The 23,253-nt window shown below is 31.2% G+C and overlaps 1 protein-coding gene and 1 pseudogene across 2 annotated transcripts in view; both read right to left on the reverse strand.

The window, feature by feature from the left end:
* Positions 1 to 23,253, reverse strand: part of LOC145286094 (uncharacterized) — a 164,646-nt gene that overhangs the window by 57,968 nt on the left and 83,425 nt on the right. The window lies entirely within an intron of this gene.
* On the reverse strand, positions 7,906 to 8,024 carry LOC145286816 (5S ribosomal RNA; annotated as a pseudogene).

Here is a 23,253-nt window from a genome sequence, read left to right on the forward strand (position 1 = left end):
CTCTCACAAAACTCCATTGTATTTATTTAGAAATACATTTTTATCAGATTTATACCAAGACTTGCGAAAGCAGATTTTACTAATGAAAAATATATTGGGCATAAAAGATTGCTCTTTTTTTTTTTTTTTTTTTTTTTTTTTTTTTGACTAGTATGTAGAAGAAAAGTATCATTTTCTAAATAAAGAAATAAAATTGGAAACTTACAGTGACATTTCACATAATCTATAACAAAGTCAACCCATTTAATCTAATGTAACAATAAAAGCTCCCCATATAAGAGAAAATGTAAAATAAACAAAAGGAAAAGAAGGTTTTTAGAAAATCTGAATCAGGGAATAAAAAAAAAAAAAAAAAAAAGGGAAATGTTATTTTTGAAGAACTGCAACAATTTCAGACTTGCTTAGTATTGAGCTTTCTACTATAATATTGATTTTGTTTTAATGCTTAGAGTAAAATAAAAAAAAATGTTATTGCATATAAAAATACAATATAGAAGTGGATAGAAAGCAAATGTTAATTAAACCTCTCTTTCCCCACCATAAACCAATATATATATATATATATATATATATATATATATATAAAAACATGAAGTGGGATTAATTAGTTTGCTTGTATTTCAGGGGCAGAGATCTTTCAACTAATGTTGAAATAAGTGACAACCTTCAGTAGACAGAAACAAAACAAAAAGAGGAAACTACTAAGTTCAAACTACTATTAAAAAGAGCTGCGTTCTGTGAGTCTACAACATATGAACAACCATTTTACTTTTCCATAAAATAAAATGAATAAAATTAAAAAAAATAAATCGACATATGAAATCATATGCATGAATTTGGTTGATTTGTGTCTTTTACATGGCACATTAACCTTTTCAGGTTTTGTTAAATACCCCAAGTGTAGATGATTAATTGAATAAAATTGATATTTTTTGTCCGTACCTTTGTCAATAGTATTAAAGTATAAAAGTGAATGCACTAGATCATCTGCTAAATTTGAACTTCTGCACTTCACATCAGTATACAAGTCGTGTGACCTCCCTCTCATTATTAATAATAGGTGTTGAGCAGAACTTTTGACTAAAATGAATACTGAAAAGTAAAGAATTTGATACTAAGTGCTTAGAAAAAAAAGGTGGTGATAGTTTTATAATAAAATGTAAATGCATTTTAAATGCTTACTATAAATTAGTATATAAATAGAATGAAAAAAAATAATAGTGGCAGAATATCAGTGAACTTCAGTAACATTTAATGGAAATTAAAACATATTTGCATGAATTAAAATATATGCCCAACAAAATTTTATAAATGTATCAGTATATAAGCATTACACACACATAAAAGTAATTTTGATATTCACTTAGAAATTCATATTGATAAAGGAGGCAGGTGCATGATTAGTGTAATGGATACTAATTCAGACTGTGCAGAGTTTAATCTGTTAAGCACTAAGTATAAAACCTCATTTTCTCAAACTTTAGATAAAAAAGTAACATGTATATAATTAAGCATACACAATAGGTGTTGGTTTTGACATTAAATAACCAAAAATAGGTTGTAGAGATCAAGCAAGGAATTTGTTCCTAGAGTCAGAGTTAGTAAAAAATGAAAAAAAAAAAAAAAAAAAAAAAAAAAAAAAAAAAAAAAAATGCGATACATGAGAAATGATTAAACCAAAAATATCCAAACGTTTGTGCTATGGAATTGCCTACTAAAAAAAGATTTTGATTTTTTTTTTTTAGTGTTGGACAATTTCTCATTCTGCACACAAAATAAATAATAAATAAATACACATAGCCTTAATAAATATGCCTGCTGTCTTTAAAACGAAATACTATAAATGACCTAAAACCAAAAAACCAAATTGGGTCAGTGGGAAGCTAGGTGTTATTGAAAATAAATTGTTTTAATTATGTTTTATGCAAGTTATTCAGCTGAATTAATTGCATTAACATGTTAAAAAATAATATTCGGTTTCTTCATTAATATATATATATATATATATATATATATATATATATATATATATATATATATAGCTCAGTACATACCTATATTTTATATCCAACCAAAATAACATATCTACCAGCTGACCGTACCCAGTATTATTTGGGAGTATATATACTTTATGCAGACACAAGGTACAACCTCAACAGATAAGAAATGGGAGAAAACAAATTATGAACAGTATTTCATAACTATTGTTATTTTATATCCCTCCACACATTTTTAACAGTATTTTCTGATTATTATAGTTAAATAATACACTCTTTCTCTCTCTCTTGGATGATTAATAAAAGGAAGGTTTATATATATATATATATATATATATATATATATATATATATATATATACACACACCATACTCGGGGGTAATTGCGCCAACTAGCTAAAAGTGCTTTTGGCAACCACGCATATAAAGAGCACTTTTTTTTTTTTTTTTTTTTAGTTGGCGCAGTTACCCCAAAGTACGGTGTATATATATATATATATATATATATAGCCAGTAGAGTTTAGTTTCCTAGAAGTACATCCAATGAAACAACATGTGTCTACCAAAGAGTGCTCAATGAGTGAACAGAGCAGGTATATTAAATTTAAATTTAATAATTATATATATATATATATATATATATATATATATATATATATATATATATATATATATTATATAAATAAAAATGTAAATGTTGGTTTGTTCTAAAATAATAAAACCCTATTTCTACGTTACCAATTTATTTGAAATTTTCAGACAACCCATCTTTAGAGTCGAGGTATGTTTTTATGTTATTGAAATAAATTTACCTCGCGAATTATTAAAATATTAAATAAAATAAATATATTTTTTTAACCGTTACTGCGAATCTGTTCTGTTGTAAAACTGAACTTCCGGTTTGATTCATTTCACAGCCACGAATTGACGAAAGATTTCATTTTCTGTTAACTCAATAAGTAAAAAAAAACAAAAAAAAAACAGCTTACTCATGCAGAGAATGATCCGTGCTGAAATAATGTTATTTAAAAAGCCATTCTTAACATGGGGAAGGGAGGGTGTTTTGTACCTATTCTGTACTTTAACCTTACAATTGAATAAAAACATATCATAAAACTTTAATTAAACGTGGAAAACGATTTTAAAAAAATAGCGCGGATCACTCTCTGCATTAGCACACACACACACATACACATACACACACACACACACACACACAAAAATAATAATCCCATATTTTAAAAATTTAAATTCATTTATGTACTTACCAATTTTTTTAATTTTATTTATGTTAAGGCTTTTCACTCATGAAACATTACGTTTTAATTGTTTAGTTTATTTTCACGGCATTGTTTACATAAAAAAGTTTGTTTTAACTTCTTCTAAACTGTTTCATTTTTACGACATACCTCAACGTATTATAAACATCCTTACCATGTTAAAAAAAAACAACAAAAAAAACGCCCTTCCATAAACCTCGAAAGCCGTTCTTAACATGGGGAAGTTAGGGTGTTTATAATATGCTGGGGCGAGTCGTAAAATTAACGAAGTTGCTATCTATTATTTATTGCAAAAATTGCTTGAAATTTATTTATTTGACAAAAAAAATTACATTTTGGTACTCCTTGGGCGTTGAGTTCCATGGCGACCAGTAGAAAAAAATAATAGTTGCTCCCTTAGTCTCCCACCTCACCCCGCACGTAACATATTTTATTTACTGACGTTGCCGTAACTAAACAATTATTTGTCACATTTACAAACATTTATTTATTTATTTTGAAAAAAGTTTTACTTTTTATGAATATTAAAAGAAAAATGGGTACTCATGCAGAGAGTGATCCATGCTGAAATAATAACGTTATTATTTAAAAAGCCATTCTTAACATGGGGAGGGGAGGGTGTTTTGTACCTATTCTGTACTTTAACCTTGCAATTGATTAAAAAAACCCAAAAAAACACGATTTAAAAAATAGCGCGGGTCACTCTCTGCATTAGCACCGAAAAATGTTAAACATTTATTAATAATTTCTCACTTTTACAAACATTTGATTTTAAATTTCTTTTTAAATGATGACTTTTATCGACTTTTTTTAAAATATCCCCCCCCCATAGTGTTTATTCCGAAATCCGTTGTTAACATGGAGAGATTGGGGGTGTTTATTCTGAAAGCCGTTCTTAACATTTGTGGAGGTGGACCTAATGTAAAAAAACTTCTCACTTTTACAAATATTTTTTAATTTACATGCGCGGTGAACAAATTGTTGAATAGTGCGAAAACAAAACATTTAGGTCCACCACCACAATTTTCATTTTTAAATGACAACTTTTATTGATAAATAAATTTACTTCTCCGCAACTTTTATTGATAAATAAATCTACTTCTCTGCCACGGGCACTGAACCCCTCCTTTTTTTTTTTTCGGGTGGGTATGCTGACAACAAATATCATTTAAATTTTGCAAATAGTCCCCCCCCCCCTCCAAAAGTGGTGTTTATTCCGGAAGCTGTTCTTAAGATGAGGAGGTTGGGGGGGGGGTGATTATAAGGTGGACCTAATCTAAAAAAAAAAAAGTTGTTTATGCGCACATAAGCAACTATTTTTTTTATTAACTTTTTTTTTTTTTTACTTTTTTATTTAAAAATTAGTAAATTTCAATGAATAGAATAATAAATCATTTATCATTAATATGTGTTTTTGGTTTTGTGTTGAATGGAAATTTTTTTTTTTTCATTACAACAATAATGAACCAATTTAAATCTTCCGGCATGCGTTTAAGGGTTACGAAATTATCAATAAATCGTTTAGTTACTAAGCCAACGTCAGTAAATAAAAAAAATGTTACGTGCGCATGCATTAGCCTTGACTGGGGGGGGGGCTAAGGGAGCGACCATTAAATAATTATGCTGGTCGCCATGGAACTCAACGCCCAAGGAGTACCTAAAGTGGCACTTATGCACTTATGTTACCGTGCTATTTTTTAAAATAGTATTTTCCTGTTAAATTCAAATTTTACAATATGTTTTTCTTTTATTAATTTGTTAAGTGAAAGTACAGATAACCCGGTCGGTTTCTAATGCGAGGAAAATCTAGCCCCCCCCCCCAAAAAAAAAGGGGTACTCTGGATAATAACAAAACATTAAAATTGCCCCAGTCTCGAAAGACTCCTTCTCTACTGAACGAGGAAAAAAACAGGGAAGTGTAGTTCACCTTCTGTTTCTCTCCCCCTCTCTCAATATCTCTCTCTATCCATCTCTCCCTTTCCCTCTCTCAATCTATCTTTCTCTCTATATCACCCTCTCCATCTCTCTTTGAGCCCCTTTCTCTCTCTAACTCCCTCTATCTCTCTCCTTTCCTCTGTTTCATCCCTCTCTGTTTCTAACTCTCACCCTCTCTCTGTTTATCTATCAATCCCTTTATCTCTCTATCTCCTTTTTCTCTATTTTCCTCTCACTGTCTCTTTTCTATCTATATATCTTCCTCTCTATCTGTCCATCTCTAATCCCTCATCCTATTTTAGTCTCCTAAATTAATTACAGTGAATAAGGCATTGTCAAAACATGGATAAATCCTATTTTAGTCACCTAATTTACTGACTGTGAGAATAGAAGTTATTTGGAAATTACTGCTACCTTGAACAGCACCAGAAGTAACTGGTAAAACCTTTCTAATTAAATTGATTTTGGCAGCCATTTGGTAACAAAATGACATAGCCTTAGCCCTTGCTGCATGAGGAATACCTGCGACCTTGCTGCCAAGTAGAAGAATTATTTATTCTACTTTAAAACATTCAATTTTTCAAAAATCTCATGTTCGACATCTCCAAAACATCCAATATGGGGAAAAATATTGCAGAAATGCAAACTTATTGTTTAGGATGAATGCACAATGGTACGCAAAAAATCACTTGAGGCTCTTGGTCGATCCTTGCAAGATTTGCGCGGCAATTTCAGACCATTTGGGAATGCAGTAATATTGCTTGCAGGAGATTTCAGACAAATGTTACCTGTTATTCTTCAATCAACACCAGCAGATGAAATAAATGCTTGCCTCAAATACTCTACTTTTTTGTTCCATGTGAAGACATTAAACTTAACTCAAAATATGCATTGTGGGAAATTGGGTACGAAAAAGTGCCAGCTGGTCAGAGTTAAGGGCAAAATTCTTTGACTTTTAACTTCTGTAATTTTATTTCATCAAAAGAATAGTTAGTTTAAAAGGTTTTTGCAGATATTCAAATTATAAGAATTCCATTTGACTGAGTGAATGAGCTATTCTTGCAGGTCAATACAAAGATGTCCATGAACTTAACGCTATAATTAAATGTAAAATTCCAAGTGAGGTAGTCAAATACAAATCCATCGACACTGTTGTGAAAGCAAAGTGGTTAATTATCCAACAGTTATATTTGCCAGGGATGCCACCGCATGTATTGCAACTGAAATTTGGTGTACTAATTATCATGTTGTGAAATATAAACCAATCCAAGCTTTGCAATGGCACATAGCTTGCAGTAAAAAAAAATTAACAAACAATATCATAGAAGCAACAATCTTAACAGGACCTTTCACAGATGAATATATCTTTATTCCATGCATTCCTATGATTCCACCTGATACATCATTACACTTTAGGAAATTGCACTTTCCAATTTTATTGTCATTTGCAATAACCATCAACAAAGCACAGAGAACAATCTTTACAATTGTGGGCCTTACAGTTACACACTGACTGTTTTTTCACATGGATAATTTATGTTACATATTCAAGAGTCACCAAACCGGAAAATCTCTATATCAGCTAAGAAAATGGAACAACAAAAACTGTGTACCCATGCAAAATGGAAATTTAAACCTATAAGAAACATGCTTTTTCTCATTTTGGAACTTTTTCCATTGCGCCAATTTGAGCCACAGCAACGCGTGGCAGGGTACAGCTAGTATATATATATATATATTATAAATTTTCTTTGTTCAAGCTGGAGATGCCATATTCTACTGAATGCTAAACATTCACCCGCAAACTCATATTCCAATAGAGAGATCTTTTTAAGATTCTTAGCATGAATTATGTTTACTAAAATGTGAATAAATAATAAAAAAAAATAACTAAGCCCTACGATACAATGTTTTTTTTTAAATAAAGTAGTATTTTATGAAAATTTTTGAAATAACCTCTACACTATTTTCTGAATATTAGTATAGTTACCTGCTTCTTATCAGTTAATATATCGATTTTGGTGTGAAAAATGTATATATAATGTTTACAACAGAACTGTCATCATCATAGGTTTAACGTTTACATTGTAACCCACAATATTTAGGGTGTAATAAAACAAACTGCCTACTAAGTTTATTTATTCAGCATCAACAATTTGTATGTATATTTGTATATCTTTTATGATGTGCACATTGCTTTATTTGTATGACTAAAATATTACTTTTATAAAAACGAACACAAAGATAAAGCACATAATATAAAAAAAAAAAATTAAATGTGACGTATGTGCTGGTTTCTTCATAAGCAGTTATTTTCAATTGGGAACACAAGAGAACGCTACGCACATACAAGTTTCTGCTGTCAGTGTTTGAGTTAATGTGGAAACTCCCAGTTCACACAAGTAGGTAGTTGTGAAAAGTAATCGTAATAGAATAGCTTTTTTACCTGGTAGTAGAAACCCAAAATGAGCACAAATTTAATATGTCAAAATCATTTTAACGTGTAAAGATTATTAGATGTCTTGAAAGAAGTCAATGTTTATTTGTGTGTGCAGTCAACACCAACCCTATTCAGGGTTTTCATGGGAGTATGAAATTCAGAAGCAGACCCCGGTCGCATGTATATCTCCGTTAGGGGGAGATGACGACATTAGGTTTTTGCAACTTTTTGCAGGGAGGTGTCAACGTCCTCCTACATACAGCACCTGGACTTCTCAAATTGGTTACCCATTTTAGTAATGACCAGGCTCAACGTTGCTTAACTTCGGTGATCTGATGGGAACCGGTGTGTCAACGTGATTATGCCGTATATAATTCTGTATATTATATATATATATATATATATATATATATATAGTGTTTACTTGGTAAGCTTATCATCCTTACTAACGTTTGTGGAAGACATTTCAGGAAATGTTCATCTTTCATCATCTCTTCCTTCTCTCACTTGCATATTTTTGATTTCCTTTCTTTTTTATCATGAACCATTAAATTTTTCATGTGACCCACTGAAGATTCAGGACCCACAATTTAAAAAAAATGCTGGGTTATCTGATAGCCAAAGTATGAATAGAAATGTTGAAAGATAAATTTTTATAAAGCCTTAAATTCATACTTCTGTTTAAGTCAGCAAAACAAATGTCTCCATTTTAACATTATTCCTATCTGGCCAAAGTATTATAAAGGACAAACTATATTCATGCCAATAACATAGTGGAAGAAAAAAGTTTAGACTTAATCAAATATCAATATGTCAGATGGATTATTTTGTAGAAAAGTATAAAAATAGTGTAGAACTAATAATAATAGAACTATTTTTATACTTTTCTGCAAAATAATTCATAATTGAATTCTTTGTATCACCTGTACTGAGGATTGAACACTCAACCTCCAGAAAAGAGTCACTTGTAACTAAATTTTAGTACTTTGTTTCTTACATTACGGCTACTCGCAACAAGATACACTTTAAGACGGTCACAGATTATATCAACCAAAACGTTGAGTGAAAATAACACCCAAGATGAGAAGAGTAGTCTTAATTATCCAAATAATACATTTCTAGAGTATAATTTTCAGTTATCTAATGATATTGTTACTTATTCATATCAAATAGTAATCAATTTCTAAATGGTTAGCTTATCGATTATAAGCAAAAGATTAATAAATTTACTAGACTGACACATTGACACACAGGTTCTCGTCAGATAACCAAAGTTGAACAACGTTGAGCCTAGGCAGTTTTTTTGTTTTTTTTTACATAGGCGTCACCACTTATCAAGGCCGATCGGCCACTCAAGGATAAGGGTTAAAGAGTGTAGAGTAGTCAAAAGGACAATATAGTAATCAATAGTAATGGAAGTTCGGTAAATTTGTTAACTTAAGTGGAACGGCTCATCAGAAACTTGTTCATGTTGGACTTGAAGACAACCATATTATAGACAGCTGGAAAGCAGGAAAACGGAAGACAATTCCACAGGCGTGCAGTTCTAAGAAAGAAGCTTTGATCATGGAATCTATGTTTAGGTTTAGGCACAGATAAAGAGTGGGGGGAATTATTGATAATGTTTTCAGCTAGTCTAGTGTTTCTTGTGAAAGTTTGGCGAGGGGGGACCATAGATTGAAGCTCAGTCGAACACTTTCCATAAAAATAACGATAAAGCAGAGACAAACTTGCAACATCTCTTCTGTGAGATAGAGGTTGCAGCGAAGAGAAAAGGACATCTCCCACCAGGCCACAAAGTCTATTTTGAACCCTATCAAGGCAGGACAAGTCTTTTCTAGCAGTGCCTGCCCATATGTGGCAACAGTATTCCATCCTAAGACGTATCTGGCCCTTATATAGATAGAGAATTGCATCAGCAGTGAGATATCTACTGGATCTATAGAAGGATCCGACCATTTTTCCAGCGGCCTTGGCAACCGATTTGATGTACAGTACCAGATGAGTGATCATTTGAGAACACAAAATACTAGGAGGATGTCGATATCTTCTACAAGAACTGCAAAAACCTAACATCGTCTTTTGGACTGACAGATATACAAGCAACTAGGTGAATTGTGAATTTGAAATTTCCATGAAACTTCCTCCTTTGGAGGAAGCTGTTTTAACCCACCTCGGGTGAGTGTTGCTTCGGTATGGTACAGATACTATAGCTATCTTCCCACCTTACCTCGGAAAATTAATTTTTTTTTTTTATATATATATAAACATTGCTTTGCTTTTTTATTTGCGAGTTGTTTTCTTTTTTAATGACAGTTTTAAATATTTCCTTTACGTCTTCTCTAAATGAATATAAAAATCTGGATTTATTTTCTGAGAAGAAAACCAAAAACACATATTGTACTGATTACCTAAAACAGTATATCTGCTTTTACCCCCAAGTAAGCCCAAACATATAAACATCTTGAATAACTCTAAAATTTTTGAGTCATTGATTTCAAAGAGTGAATTTGTGAAGCAATGGCGAGCAGAGCAAGTTGGCAAGTTATTAGGTGGACAAGAAGGTTCCTGCAGAATTTTTAATTTTGGTTTCAAATGATGTATTTTCAAACAAAAGATTTCATTATACTTTGTATATCATTTTAAAGAGCATTTTTTGCTCTATCTGATCGTTTGAATGACAATCGTTTTAAAACAATTATGTCTTCTTTTCAGAACGTTGAATACAAAATGAAAAAAAAAAAAGCAAATTCACACAATTTTCTTATTTCAATTGAAGCTAAGTCGAAAAGCTGCTGAAACAGCTCATGATATCAACGAAGCGTTTGATCCAGGAGCCACTACTGAACGCACAGCACAACGGTTGCTGAGAAAGATTGGGAAGACAAAAACTTGATAAATAGGTGCTTAACAAATTAAACGATAACCAAAAGAAATACTGTTATGAAGTGTCATCTTCCCTTCTTTTACATAAGAACAATCAGTTTCTCAACCGGGTTGTGACTTGCGATAAGAAGTGGGTTCTTTACGACAACTGGTGATGCTCAGCTCAATGGTTAGATGTCAACAAAGCTCCATGGCACTTCCCAAAGCCAGAGTTGCACCAAAAGGTTATGTTAACAGTTTGGTGGTCTGTGACCGATTTCATCCATTAGTTTTCTTTTTAATGCAGGCGAAACCATAATGGCAGAGAAGTACAAATGGATGAAATGCATCAGAAGCGTCAACAACAACACCCAGCATGTCAACAGGAAGTGCTCACTTCTTCACGGCAATGCCTGACTACACATTCTTAAACTGACCCTGCAAAAGTTGAATGAATTAGACTATGAAACTGCCTCATCTGCCACTTTCCAGACCTCTCACCTACCGACTACCACTTTTTCAAACATCGACAACTTTCTGCATGAAAAATGCTTAAAAAACCCAAGCGATATAAAAATGCCTTTAGCGACTTCATCGCCATCAGAACACAAGATTTTTACGTTACTAGCATTAATACACTTGTTTTGCATTTGTAAAAGTGTATTGATTCTGATGGTGTTTATTTTGATCAATAAACTTTTGTTTGAGCCGAGAAATGTACATCTGAATACCACAAAAACTTTCTTGTCAACTTGATATAAATAATTGTATCACAAATTGGCAACTGACAATATTTCAAAATTTAAAATAAAAATAAATTAGTCACAGACATCTTAGGATGATTTTGTAAATAAATAAACGAAACAGAAATTTAAAAAAAAAAAAAAAATAGATAGAAAGTTGCTTGCTATAATGCTGTTACGGCCATCTTTAGTTGGGGGGGGGCATCTTTTGATTTGGGCGCAATAAACCTCTCAAGTACAGAAGAATAAAAACTTTCTGGATAGCTGAGGAATAGTGGTAATGAACAGTCATGAGAATTAATGGGCTCAAAATATGATGAATAATGAAAAATAGTTATTGAATAATTTAAAAAAAAAAAAAAGAAGGGGCACTGATGAAAATATAAAGGAAGAGTAGGAGGAAGTTAAAAGTGTCCAAAAACGGTGTAAAAAGAAAAGATAGAAAGGAAGAAGAAAAAAAAAAATGGAAGATACACCAGAAATAATAGGCAAGTAGAAATTGACACAAGCAGGAAACTAGAAGAGAAAGTCGCAAAAATAGCTGCTTTCGTTTCATTTGTCTACTTTTTACAACATAAAACTTTATTTTGGTTATTTAATGCCAAAATAGAATAAATACCCATCGTAGACGATTAGTTGAATACAAGTTGCAATTTTTAGTCAGAGCTGACATGTGAGAGAATAAATTATCGGTTCATACCTTTGCTTAATAAATATAAGATGGGATTTGAATTTAGCAGAGTTTATTCCACGGTCCTCATTAAGAAAATCATACAATACCTAATATAAGAAAATCTGAAACAATGGATGAAGCCACGCTGTGTAAAGGATTATGAAGAATTAAGGCGAAAGGAATAAATATACATTATTTAAACTTGGAAGCTCAAATTGTAAGAAAAATAATGAAAGAGTTCCAAAGTCTGGCAGTTCAAAGAAAAAAGTTATGCCTGCAGAAATGTCCTGTTTTTAAAATTAGGTGAAAATTGAGAAAAAAAACCCCTTAAAATAATAAAATATGAAGGAGTGTGCCGATAGAAAGTACAATTCCATTGTTGGCAAGAAAGCGAATTTTATGAATTTGACTGTTGCCTGGCCTATTGCAAGTACAAGTAATTAGATAAGAAAGCCGATCTCATAGTTGCTGTTATTGCTTGGTAACACCTTGCATACACTACAAACCGCCACTACTAACCAACAGATAAGTAGCACTATTAAAATTGGAAGACCAGCTTCAAAATTAAAATTACTGACTGAAATTTTCTTGAGAAAATCTATCTCTACCAAAAAAAAAAAAAAAAAAAAACACGGACACATGTGAGCGAGTTACAAATACAGAGAGAGAGAGAGAGAGAGAGAGAGAGAGAGAGAGAGAGAGAGAGAGAGAGAGAGAGAGAGAGAGAGAGGGGGGGCTAAGTAGTAGGTTGTTGGTCTGTCACAGAGTAGCATTTCATCACTGGACATGCAGATTGAATCTTATTTATAAAGGTGTTCATACATCCTAGTAATATTATACCTTAAATAATACACGCTCTTGTTCAGTTTACTGACAAATATGGAGAAATTAATGAATACACAAATAAATATTTTTGCTTTTATATAATGAAAATTCCATGATTAATTATAGAAAATAAAGTTCAGTTAATATAGGCATGAAAAACAAATGACAAATTACCAATATAAATTCAGTATTAGACAGAGGAGTAGGAAAGAGAGAGAGAGAGAGAGAGAGAGAGAGAGAGAGAGAGAAAGAGAGAGAGCGGTGGGAAAGAGAGAGGGGGTGGAAATGAGAGAGAGAGAGAGAGAGAGAAAAGGATGCAGAGGAGAAAGAGAGAGAGAGAGAGAGAGAGAGAGAGAGAGAGAGAGAGAGAGAGAGAGAGAGAGAGAGAGAGAGACTTATTAGTACAAACTGAATCCTAAATCATAGAATGAAAAAGGGGCTTAGAAAAATGTAATCTAAAAGAATGGAGATGGTAATTTCTCTTTTCATGAGGATTTTGTCTGGATGGATCAGGGCCACAAGCCTTGCTGATAAGCACACTAGTAAACACTAATCTGCAGCAGCAGACGTGTGTGTGTGTGCGCGTGACCTACTTCCTCAATGAAGATGAGGACACCAACCATATTTATACATACACACTACCACCTTTCAGACAATTCAAGAATGATGAAAGAAAAAAGACATTGTTGCAGTGTAAAAAAATTATTCAACTAAAAAAAAAAAAAATTGCCAGTCACATAACTATGAATATATTATTTATAACTGTTTACGGCTATGGAAATTACAAACAAACAAACAAACAAACAAACAAAAACACACACACCCAGAATTGAAGAAATTCAGTATGAGCAGGAAACACTATTTATCCCTCCTTCCAATAATTTCAATATATTGTCTTCATACCATATCAAATTAATAAGGATGCTAATAGTATTTAAATGTTTTGTCCAAGCGAAATCATAATAAAAAAATAAAATAAAAACACAAGCATTACAAAAGTATATGTAAAAAGGGCAAATGAAATATCATGATGCAGTCACATCAAGTTTTCATCTTTCCTACAATCAGTTTAATAGAAAGCAATTTGAAATAAAATCATTAGTCTGAAGGTCATGGTCCACTGTTTAGATTGAAAATTAATCCATGCTGCAACAAGGATCATGTTACTCCTAATTTTATTTTGCTATTAAACAATCTTCAAGTTAAAAGACATCTATAAGTGATATATACTTAGATAAAGTTTTTTTGTGTCTAGAAATATTAGAATGTAATAGGTTATATCCGTTAAACACTTTTGCTGATTAAATTTATTATATATATATATATATATATATATATATATATATATATATATATATATATATATATATATATATATATATATACATAAGCAAGCTATAAAGTTTATTTTTGTTAATATTTTTTCATTGTTTTATTTTACATATATATTTAAGGTATATAAAAAATCTGGACCAGTTTCAGGTTTGCTGTATATTTAGTTAAATATTTGGATTAATTTTTCAGCTAGTTTAATTTTAGTTTATGTATATTACAATTCTCACTATCATCTACAGTAATACATAAGAAAAAAAAATAATTTATAGTCCTAGTAGTTATATAATTTACCATAATTATTAAGAATAAAATAACCTCCTCTCCGTAAAAAGAAGGACATTTTAATTTAAACTCCATTGTCTTTTTCTAGATATCTTGATTGGCACAGGTGTTGTCGAGGAGATATAATTAAATATTGCCACTGAAAGCAGACAAAAGCAATACAAAAGTCATGTCCAGTCAGCTTGATTGAGCATTTTCCAGTATGCATTCTCTTTAATAAAAGAAATGAAAGCAAAAATATTATTTATGGAAAAGAAAAAAAAAAAGAAGACATTTCTATACTAATACAGAAACAGTTCCTAAAATGTATTTTTGAGAAGGATATCTCCTACAAAATATATATATATATAAGTACATAATTAAAACGCATGATGTTCATAGCAAATGATTGTATTCACTCATGTTGATTAATATTTAATAGTAGAAAATAAATTGCTATTTTTGAATAAAATTTAGTTTGACTAACATTAATATTTCGATTCAAATATATTTAGTAAAAAATTGAGCGATTCACAACATATCAACATGACTAAAGTTAAAGAATTCCAGAAATGACTAGTGTAAATATTTCACAATTGTAAATATTTCACAATTGTAAATATTTCAAAATTGTAAATATTTCAAAATTGTAAATATTTCAAAATTGTAAATATTTCAAAATTGTAAATATTTCAAAATTGTAAAAATGCAAATAAATAAATAAAAAAAAATTAAAAAAAAAAAATTAAAAAGTATAAGGTAACATCTTGTTCAAATTTTGAAATGTAAATTTTTTGATATTTTATGCAAATAAATATTTCAAAGTGTATCTGTTCTGTCCTCAGGAGAAGGAGAAATCCCTGACTGGGGCAATCTCCCTCCTTCCTTAACAAAATCTAGAGTGTTTCTTGGGTCTACCTTTTTTTGTACAGAAGTAAGTAAATACGGACTGATAAAAATAAAAAAGAAGTAGAAAACATTTTATATATTGGTTGTAAATATAGAAAATGAAAATTTTATAATTCTGTAAAATAACATCTTGAAAATTTTAAAGAGAAATATTTAATTCAAATAAAATATAAAATCTGCTCCATTACTTAATTGCAGGGTTCCAAAAGAATGATACACTGATGTTTAGCTTCTCAGTTTGATCTTCATCACTTAAAACTGAAAAATCTTCAACTTCAAAATAGGCTAAAAGATTTGCGTGAATGCACCAGTCCACACCTCCATCCTTGTCACAGACTATTTGACCAATTGTGTTAATCTGCAGGAGACCCTGAATTATTTTTATCATCGTCCAGAATTATTCAAGTCTTTTTGTATTTTTAAAGTTTTGTTTAAAACGAATTCAAAACAAAAACAGTTCAATAGGTACTTTCAACGCATGCCACAGATTTAATCCGCACATATGTAACACAATGTAATACAAGTTATATCATAACTTTTGCACCATTCAAAAGAAGAAGCTTAGAATAAAGTAATAATTTTAAAATAATTTTTTTTAGTATATGAAAATAATTAAAATGTGAGACTAAAATGGTGTTTACATTATCAATGCCTTAAAACAATGTTTCTATGTAGTGATCATTTCAAAATCATAAACTAGCTACAGGCAAAAACGGTGGCATAAAGATAGTTTTAAAAAGCTGATTCATCAAAATGTTTTTTGTAGGTTTCTGAATACTTTCTGATTGTATTTGAAAGAATGCAGACTAAAGTTAATTTCGAAAAAGAAAAAAAACTTTGTACATGTGAAAAAAGTTACGAAAAATGTTTTCATGGCGAGCTAACCAATTCGGTTAAATTTTGAAGTAAAACAAGTGAAGCATGCATGAGTGAGTGCACAGTGAACGAAGCATAAAAAATTACTAAATTCAGCATTTGCACCCCACTCCCATTTAGTCCCAAAAGTCCCCAGGGGGACGTCAAATCCGGGTGAAAATGTACAATTTTAGGCCTTAACATACAGTTTTAGGCCTTAACATATGGAAATGTAAATTTGAGTTCTGCACTATGCAAAAAAAGAAATGACTAAGTCCACCATTTAGCCCTAAAAGTTCGCAAGACCTTAACATATTTAAATCGGAGTTCAGCACCATGCAAAACTGCTAAATAGACATACAGAAAAAAATTTTAAACAAATATGGTAAAATAATCCCAAAAATGGAATGTTTTTATTAGCCCTAAAAGAGCCCCTGGGTCACACCCCAGACTCATTGCAAAATATAGACAAACAAAATTATATAGAAATCAGTTAGTTACAACTTTTCAGAAAGTTTTATAAAAATCCAAGGCCTCAATTTTTTTCCGAAAAGAACCCCGTGGTGGGGGGGACACACACACACACAACCGAAGTTTGCCTGGAAAATCCGTTCCATTACTTTTTTTACTCATGTTTAATGTTTGTCCAAAATTTCAAAAAATTCCAAGGTGTAGTTGTTGAGAGAAGTGTAGACAGATGAACAGACATGGGTGAATTTACAGGCCCATCCTCCTTTTGTTGTAAAAATCCTTTGAAAGATAAATATTAGTTTTCTGGGTCTATTACAATGACAATTAGTAAAGTCCTAAGATATTGAATTAAAAAAAAAACAAAACAAAAAAAACTCCTTATTTGTACAAAAAATAGCTTAATTAGCTCCCAAAAGTGAGATTCTCACTTAGCAGAATGTCAACAAAACTGATGTCACTAAAGATAGATTATACGGAAGCCCAAAATCTTAGGCAGTCAAAAGGCTGTCTGAAAATAACTTCAGATAGTTAAACGGAGGTAGAGGGTGCCGGTTCTCCCCCCCCTCCCAGTTGTGTATCCGTTACATTCCTATCGTGAATGTATCATTTTTTAATTCAATTATTTTTCTATGATTGTGCTTTTAAATTAAAACAATTTATTTTTATTTTTCAATTTTATATAAAAATTATGGTACACCAAAAGTTTCACATTCTTGCGAGCAAGGAAAATATGAGAATTTTACATATAAAAATTATGCGAAACCTGTAATTTAAAAAAAAAAAAAAAAAAATTTTTTTTGCAATTATAATTTTTTCATATGAAAATATTAAATAAACAATGCTTAATTCAATGATAATATCGGTAGTTTGAGAAATTAATTTTTCTTTGAATTATATCGAATTCATTAATACGGATTTAGGGGCTTTTTTCGTAATGTTCTTGTAAAAATGAAATATTTTTTAATTGTTATAATTTATGATGCTTTTTTTATCATAAAGAAAACAAAAATAATTCATGCACTTTTTTTATGAAAACCATAACTTTAGTAAAAGTATTTTTTTTTTTATGAAAGCCATAACTTTAGTAAAAGTAGTTTTTGTTTGTTGTTTTTTTATGAAAGCCATAACTTTAGTAAAAGTATTTTTTGTTTTTTTATGAAAACCATAACTTTAGTAAAAGTATTTTTTTTTGTTTTTTTATGAAAGCCATAACTTTAGTAAAGGTAGTTTTTAATACATTTCCACCGAGATTTAAATAAAAATAATGGGTTCATTATATTCTGTGATCATTATTTGATAGATACTGAAAATTTTATTAAAATTGGTTAATCTGATTTCTTTTTGGTGAATTTTTTAAGTAAATGGAGGGGGTCAAACTTTATTCATTTTGAGCATTGGCATTCATTTTGCATGTACCTAGCATATACATACCTGTGTTTAACAAATCTAGCAAAAATCAATAGTTAGATTTTCATGAAATTTTTTAGACTTATCCATTTTTAAATATATATTTTAAAATCAGTCTTTGTTAAATATATGAAGGGCAAGATGCAGATGTATCTTTGATATTACAGTATTTCTGATTAAGCTTTGTAATATTTTGTCTTTGTAGATAAATTATTAATATAATGCAAATTGCATAAATAACTTGATACAAAAGTCACCAAAGCTAGCATTTAAGTGATCCCTTTTCAAACCATTAGTTTTAATGTTGATTAGAAAAATAACATACAGAAAAATAAATTGAAAAAGATTCATTTCCTAATTGCAAGGGAGAAAAAACCCCAAACATTTATTAAACCAGATGTAAACAGCCCTAAATATGAGTGAATTAATTATTTTTTGTTATGAACTGTTATTCAAAGAAAAAGCAAAATATGTTTAGAATCTCACAAATCATAAAGAGGTAAAATTGTGAAGTGGCAGCATAAAATGAAGTGTCAGAAGAAGCCTTCATAGATTCATAAAGAATTAATAAGCAGTTTGCCTTCTAAAAGTAAAGGTAGTCAGAGACTGGATTCAACAGCAAAAGTAGACGATGTAGATGTACTAAGGGGAAGGGGCTATATAATTAAAAAGAGACCCAAGCAAAGCGAGAGGTCAGAATTTAGTAAAGTTGATTCATTTAACAAATTTCATGAAGATTATAAGATCAAACAATAATGAATGTGAGCAGAGTATTTGAAACGTTTTGTGTTATATTCTTTTTGCAATAACTAGTATAATAAGTATGGAAAAGACTAAAGATCATATAGTCAACGTTCAAAAACATCAAACTAGCTTTGATTAAACATATACCTTATAATAGCCAATTAATCTATTGGAATATAAATATAATAAATATATAACATAAGTTTTATATACGTGCAGATTACAACCTACACAAAATGTTTAATCATACTCGCATAATAAATACCAAAAACAATATTATTGTTGTGACCTTGAAGAGCTAATAATTTAGATAACATGGTGATATATATTCACTGGTGTGTATTTATAGAAGAATGTTACAAAAAGTCTGGATTCGATACTGTGGTTATGACTGCCACATATGACGATGTTTACTTCTTTCCCACAGCAGGAAAGTGTGGCACAAAACTGGAAGGTGAGGATAGTCAAGTCAGTACTTCTCAAGGAGAGGTACTCTGGCCTCCTAAATATAGACTGGATAGTTCTGTCAGCACCCCCTCCCCCGTTGGGTCGTCTCAGACAGTTAGCAATAAACTGCACCCAGAAGAGGGGAGACTAGACGGATTTGGACCTTAGAATTCACCCTCGTTTGTTCGTCCGTTCGTTCATTCCCCAAATTCTCAATAACTACTCTTACATTTTTCTGAAATTTTGCATGACGTTACAACTACCCAAGGGAGGAAATGTAACATTTTCAGATTTTTTATAAAAATTCTGATTGCGTCCCCAGAGGGCTCAAAATGGTCAAAAACATCACCTTTTGGTACATACTTAGATTTTGCTGAAAATTACCCAAAAGTAAGGCCACATGGATATACACTTGGAAACGTAATATTTGGCCCTAGAAAATTCTGGGCCATGAGCCCCAGGATGTTTTAGGGGTGAAAAACACCTTTTGGGGGCTAATTTTTATTTTCCCCCTGAAATTCAAGGCATCAGTCAGAGAACCATATACTTTTTGGCTCATTTGTATTGTACAAATTATTGTTCTTATCTTGAATGTTTTTCTCATGTTTCAGCTGATGTAACCTTTAACCCTTTTCAGGTTTATCTTGTTGAACTCTGGAATTTGTACAAAATTTTGAATGGAAACCTTTACTTCATTCATTTACTCTTGTGGGACAAAGTAAAAATTATAGAGAAGAAAGTACAGAGTAAGATGACTCAAAGAAGAAGCACATATGCTGGGAGATGATGACCTATTAAGCAGACACAGTATAGAATTTAGTACAATATGTATAATAGATAGGATTACTATAAAAAAATTATCTTTTTGTATATATACTAGCAGATCAGCCCGGCTTTGCTTGGGCCCTATCTACTGTTCATAACTTTCATGTGTGTGTATATATATTTATATATATATTAAAAAGTTGGACTCCTGTCCAGGTAACCTACATCTAAAATTTCAAGTATTTAGACCCACAAATGGGGGAGGAGTTTGGTAAAGTCTGCAAAAGTCAACTCTTTCAACTTTGATCTCTTGGCAGCCAAATTTTCGCCCAAAAACTGATTAAAAAGCTTGCCGTATGTCTGAATACCCTTTATGTAAAATGTCAAATGTTTAGACCCAAATTGGCTGAATAGTTTGCTAGAGACTGCAAAGGTAAAATCCTTTGATCTTTGACTCCTTAGCAGTCAAATTTTCAGGCAAAAACCGATTAAAAAGCTTGTCCTATGTTTGAATACATTTTCTGTAAAATTTCAAATGTTTAGACCAAAACTTGGCTGAGTAATTTAGTAGAAACTGCGGCGGTCATATTTTTAAAAACTTTGACCCCTTAACATTTGTTTTGGGCTCAAATCAAATTAAAAAGTTTGATCCATGTCTAAGTAATTTACATCTAAAATTTCAAGTGTTTAGACCCAAAATTGACGGAGGAGTTTGGTAGAGTTTTCAAAGGTCAGGTTTTTAAACTTTGACCCCTTGACAGCCAAATTTCTGGCCTAAAACCAATTAAAAAGATTTTCCCAAATCTCAATACCCCTTATGTCAAATCTGTAGATTGAAAATTGACAGAGTAGCTAGGTAGGGAAATATACACAGACAATTTCACTTTTATAGATATATATATTTTATAATTAAAAATAATTATTCTTTTATACCTACACACTAGGGTTTCATGCTTATGCAATCATCAGTGTCAGTAGAGGATTCAAACCCAGCCACAAAGCTACCTTTGACTTCATTTGCTAAGCCACTACTTCCGGGTCACCAAACAATTGCCACAAGCCGCACGTGCATGGTCCCCCTCTGGTGTTGCATGTGAGATGACACCACAAAAAATAGTGAAGTAATGATGAATGTGAGAAATGTGAAACCCAACATTGCCTTCACATTTTTGCCAAGTTTCAGAAAAATCTAATGGATGGGGCAAAAGTTATGGGGTAAGAAGTGTCATTTTTTGCAATTTTGGGGCATTTGTGTCCCCTTTTGAGCTCCTGAGAACACCGAATCCCAATGAAAATGGACAAACAGTGCCGTTTCATGCCTTAAGAAATGTATATTTCAATTCAGCACCATGGAAAACCACTATATAGACATACGTATCAAGTTTTATAATATGAAAAAAAGAGCTCTAAAAAGAATATTTTTTTAGCCCTAAAAATTCCAAAGGGATGTGAACCAGAATTTTGCCAGGGTCACCCATACTGAATTTATATTAAGAATAATGGCCTCCACATTTTGGCCAAGTTTCAGGAAAATCTAATGGATGGATCAAACACTATGGGGCAAAAAGCGTCATTTTTGGCCATTTTGGGGCATTTTTGACCTCAAGTCCGCTGGGGATGCCGAATCCCACTGTAAATGGATAATGGTACAGTTTCAGGTCTTAACACATGTATATTTGAGTTGACCACCGTGAAAAGCCACTATATAGTCAGACATATCAAGTTTTTGTTGAGAAATATGAAAAAACCACAAAAAGGGGCGTTTTTAGCACTTAAAGTCCCTGGGACCAGGGTCACTCGTACTGGATTTATATTAAGAACAATGGTATCCACATTTTGGCCAAGTTTCAGAAAAATCTAATCGATGGATCAAAAGTTATGGGGCAAAATGTATCATTTTGGTCAATTTTTGGGGCATTTTTGACTTCTTTTGAGCCCCTGGAGACGCAACGGGAGGTTTTGTAAAAATTTCTTTTTACCGTGCACATCTATTTAATGAAATACAATTTGTGGAAAAATTTCAGGAAAAACTAATAGACAGTTATGTAGCAATTGTCCACAAGGACGGACGCACAGACGCCACTGAAAACATAGGTCCCTCTCCGATAAATCGGGGGACTAAAAAGAATGAAGGGAATTAAGAACTAATAAACACTCAATTTGAGTGCAGGCAATCCAGAGTATTCCAACAAGTCATGAACATTGCATATATATATATGACTTGTTTGTAATATACTGAATTTTACTGGGTTCGTATAATTCAGATATAATAAGATAGTCGATATTTTGTAAACATTGAAGCCACCATTGGGCGAATACGAAACTGAAAAACAACCGTAACATTTTAGCTAGGTTGTTCTGGCCATATTATAAATATGAAAAAAAAAAAGAAAAAAAAATTAACGGGGTTTTGTGGTAATTTCTTTTGACAGGTTTGTAAATAAGGATACGAAAATTAGGTGATATATTAATATTTAAATAAGCTCTTGACAAAGGTTGCGTCCAGAATAAGTGTTTTCGCATGCTTCATTTCCTTTAAGGGAAATTTCTTTAAATAATGTTTTATTTTTAAAGTATTTTTTATTCAAAAAGTCTGAAGAAAGGCTGGTTATGTGAAGATTTTCAAACGACATAATGCTTGAAAATGTCCAACCGATCTTGAAACAATTATAACTTACAATGAAATACACTTTTTGTTGCTACCAATTCCTTTTTTGATGTCTTGGTTTTGTTAATACAGTATATATATAATACAAGAGAAAAGAACAATTTTAGAAAAAAACTTGAATACATCAACTTGGAGTCTTTATCATTTTCAAATTATTTGTTTTTAAACCCCATTTCAGTTGCAGTTTGTTCAAGTATCCATTGTGTTTTGGGATGTAAAATATAACGAGAGAACACAGGATAAAAATAGAATCTCAGATTAGAATATAACGATTTGATATAACATTGTATAATTGACATGAATGATAGTGGCAACATTTTGAAAATAACCTTTTAAAAGAAAAAAAAAATACAGCTAAATTTAAAAAAAAAAAAAAAAAAAAAAAAAAAAAAAAGTCATTAAGTATTGTAATGTTTTCAATGCCATAATAGACTTGGTAAATTACAATGCAAATTTAGCCCAGAAAAGACCCCCCCCCCAAAAAAAAAAACTATCTAGATAGTTTACTTTCAAGTAATAAGAAATATATTCCCATGTAACAAACCTGTATTATTAGATCAGAGGAAAATATGGTAGAAAAACAGGTTTTCATAAATTAGCTAACATAAAAAGATTGTTTTTTTTTAATAAGTG

Source organism: Euprymna scolopes, chromosome 10, assembly GCF_053919585.1.
Source record: "Euprymna scolopes isolate OS-2025 chromosome 10, ASM5391958v1, whole genome shotgun sequence".
NCBI lineage: Eukaryota > Metazoa > Mollusca > Cephalopoda > Sepiida > Sepiolidae > Euprymna > Euprymna scolopes.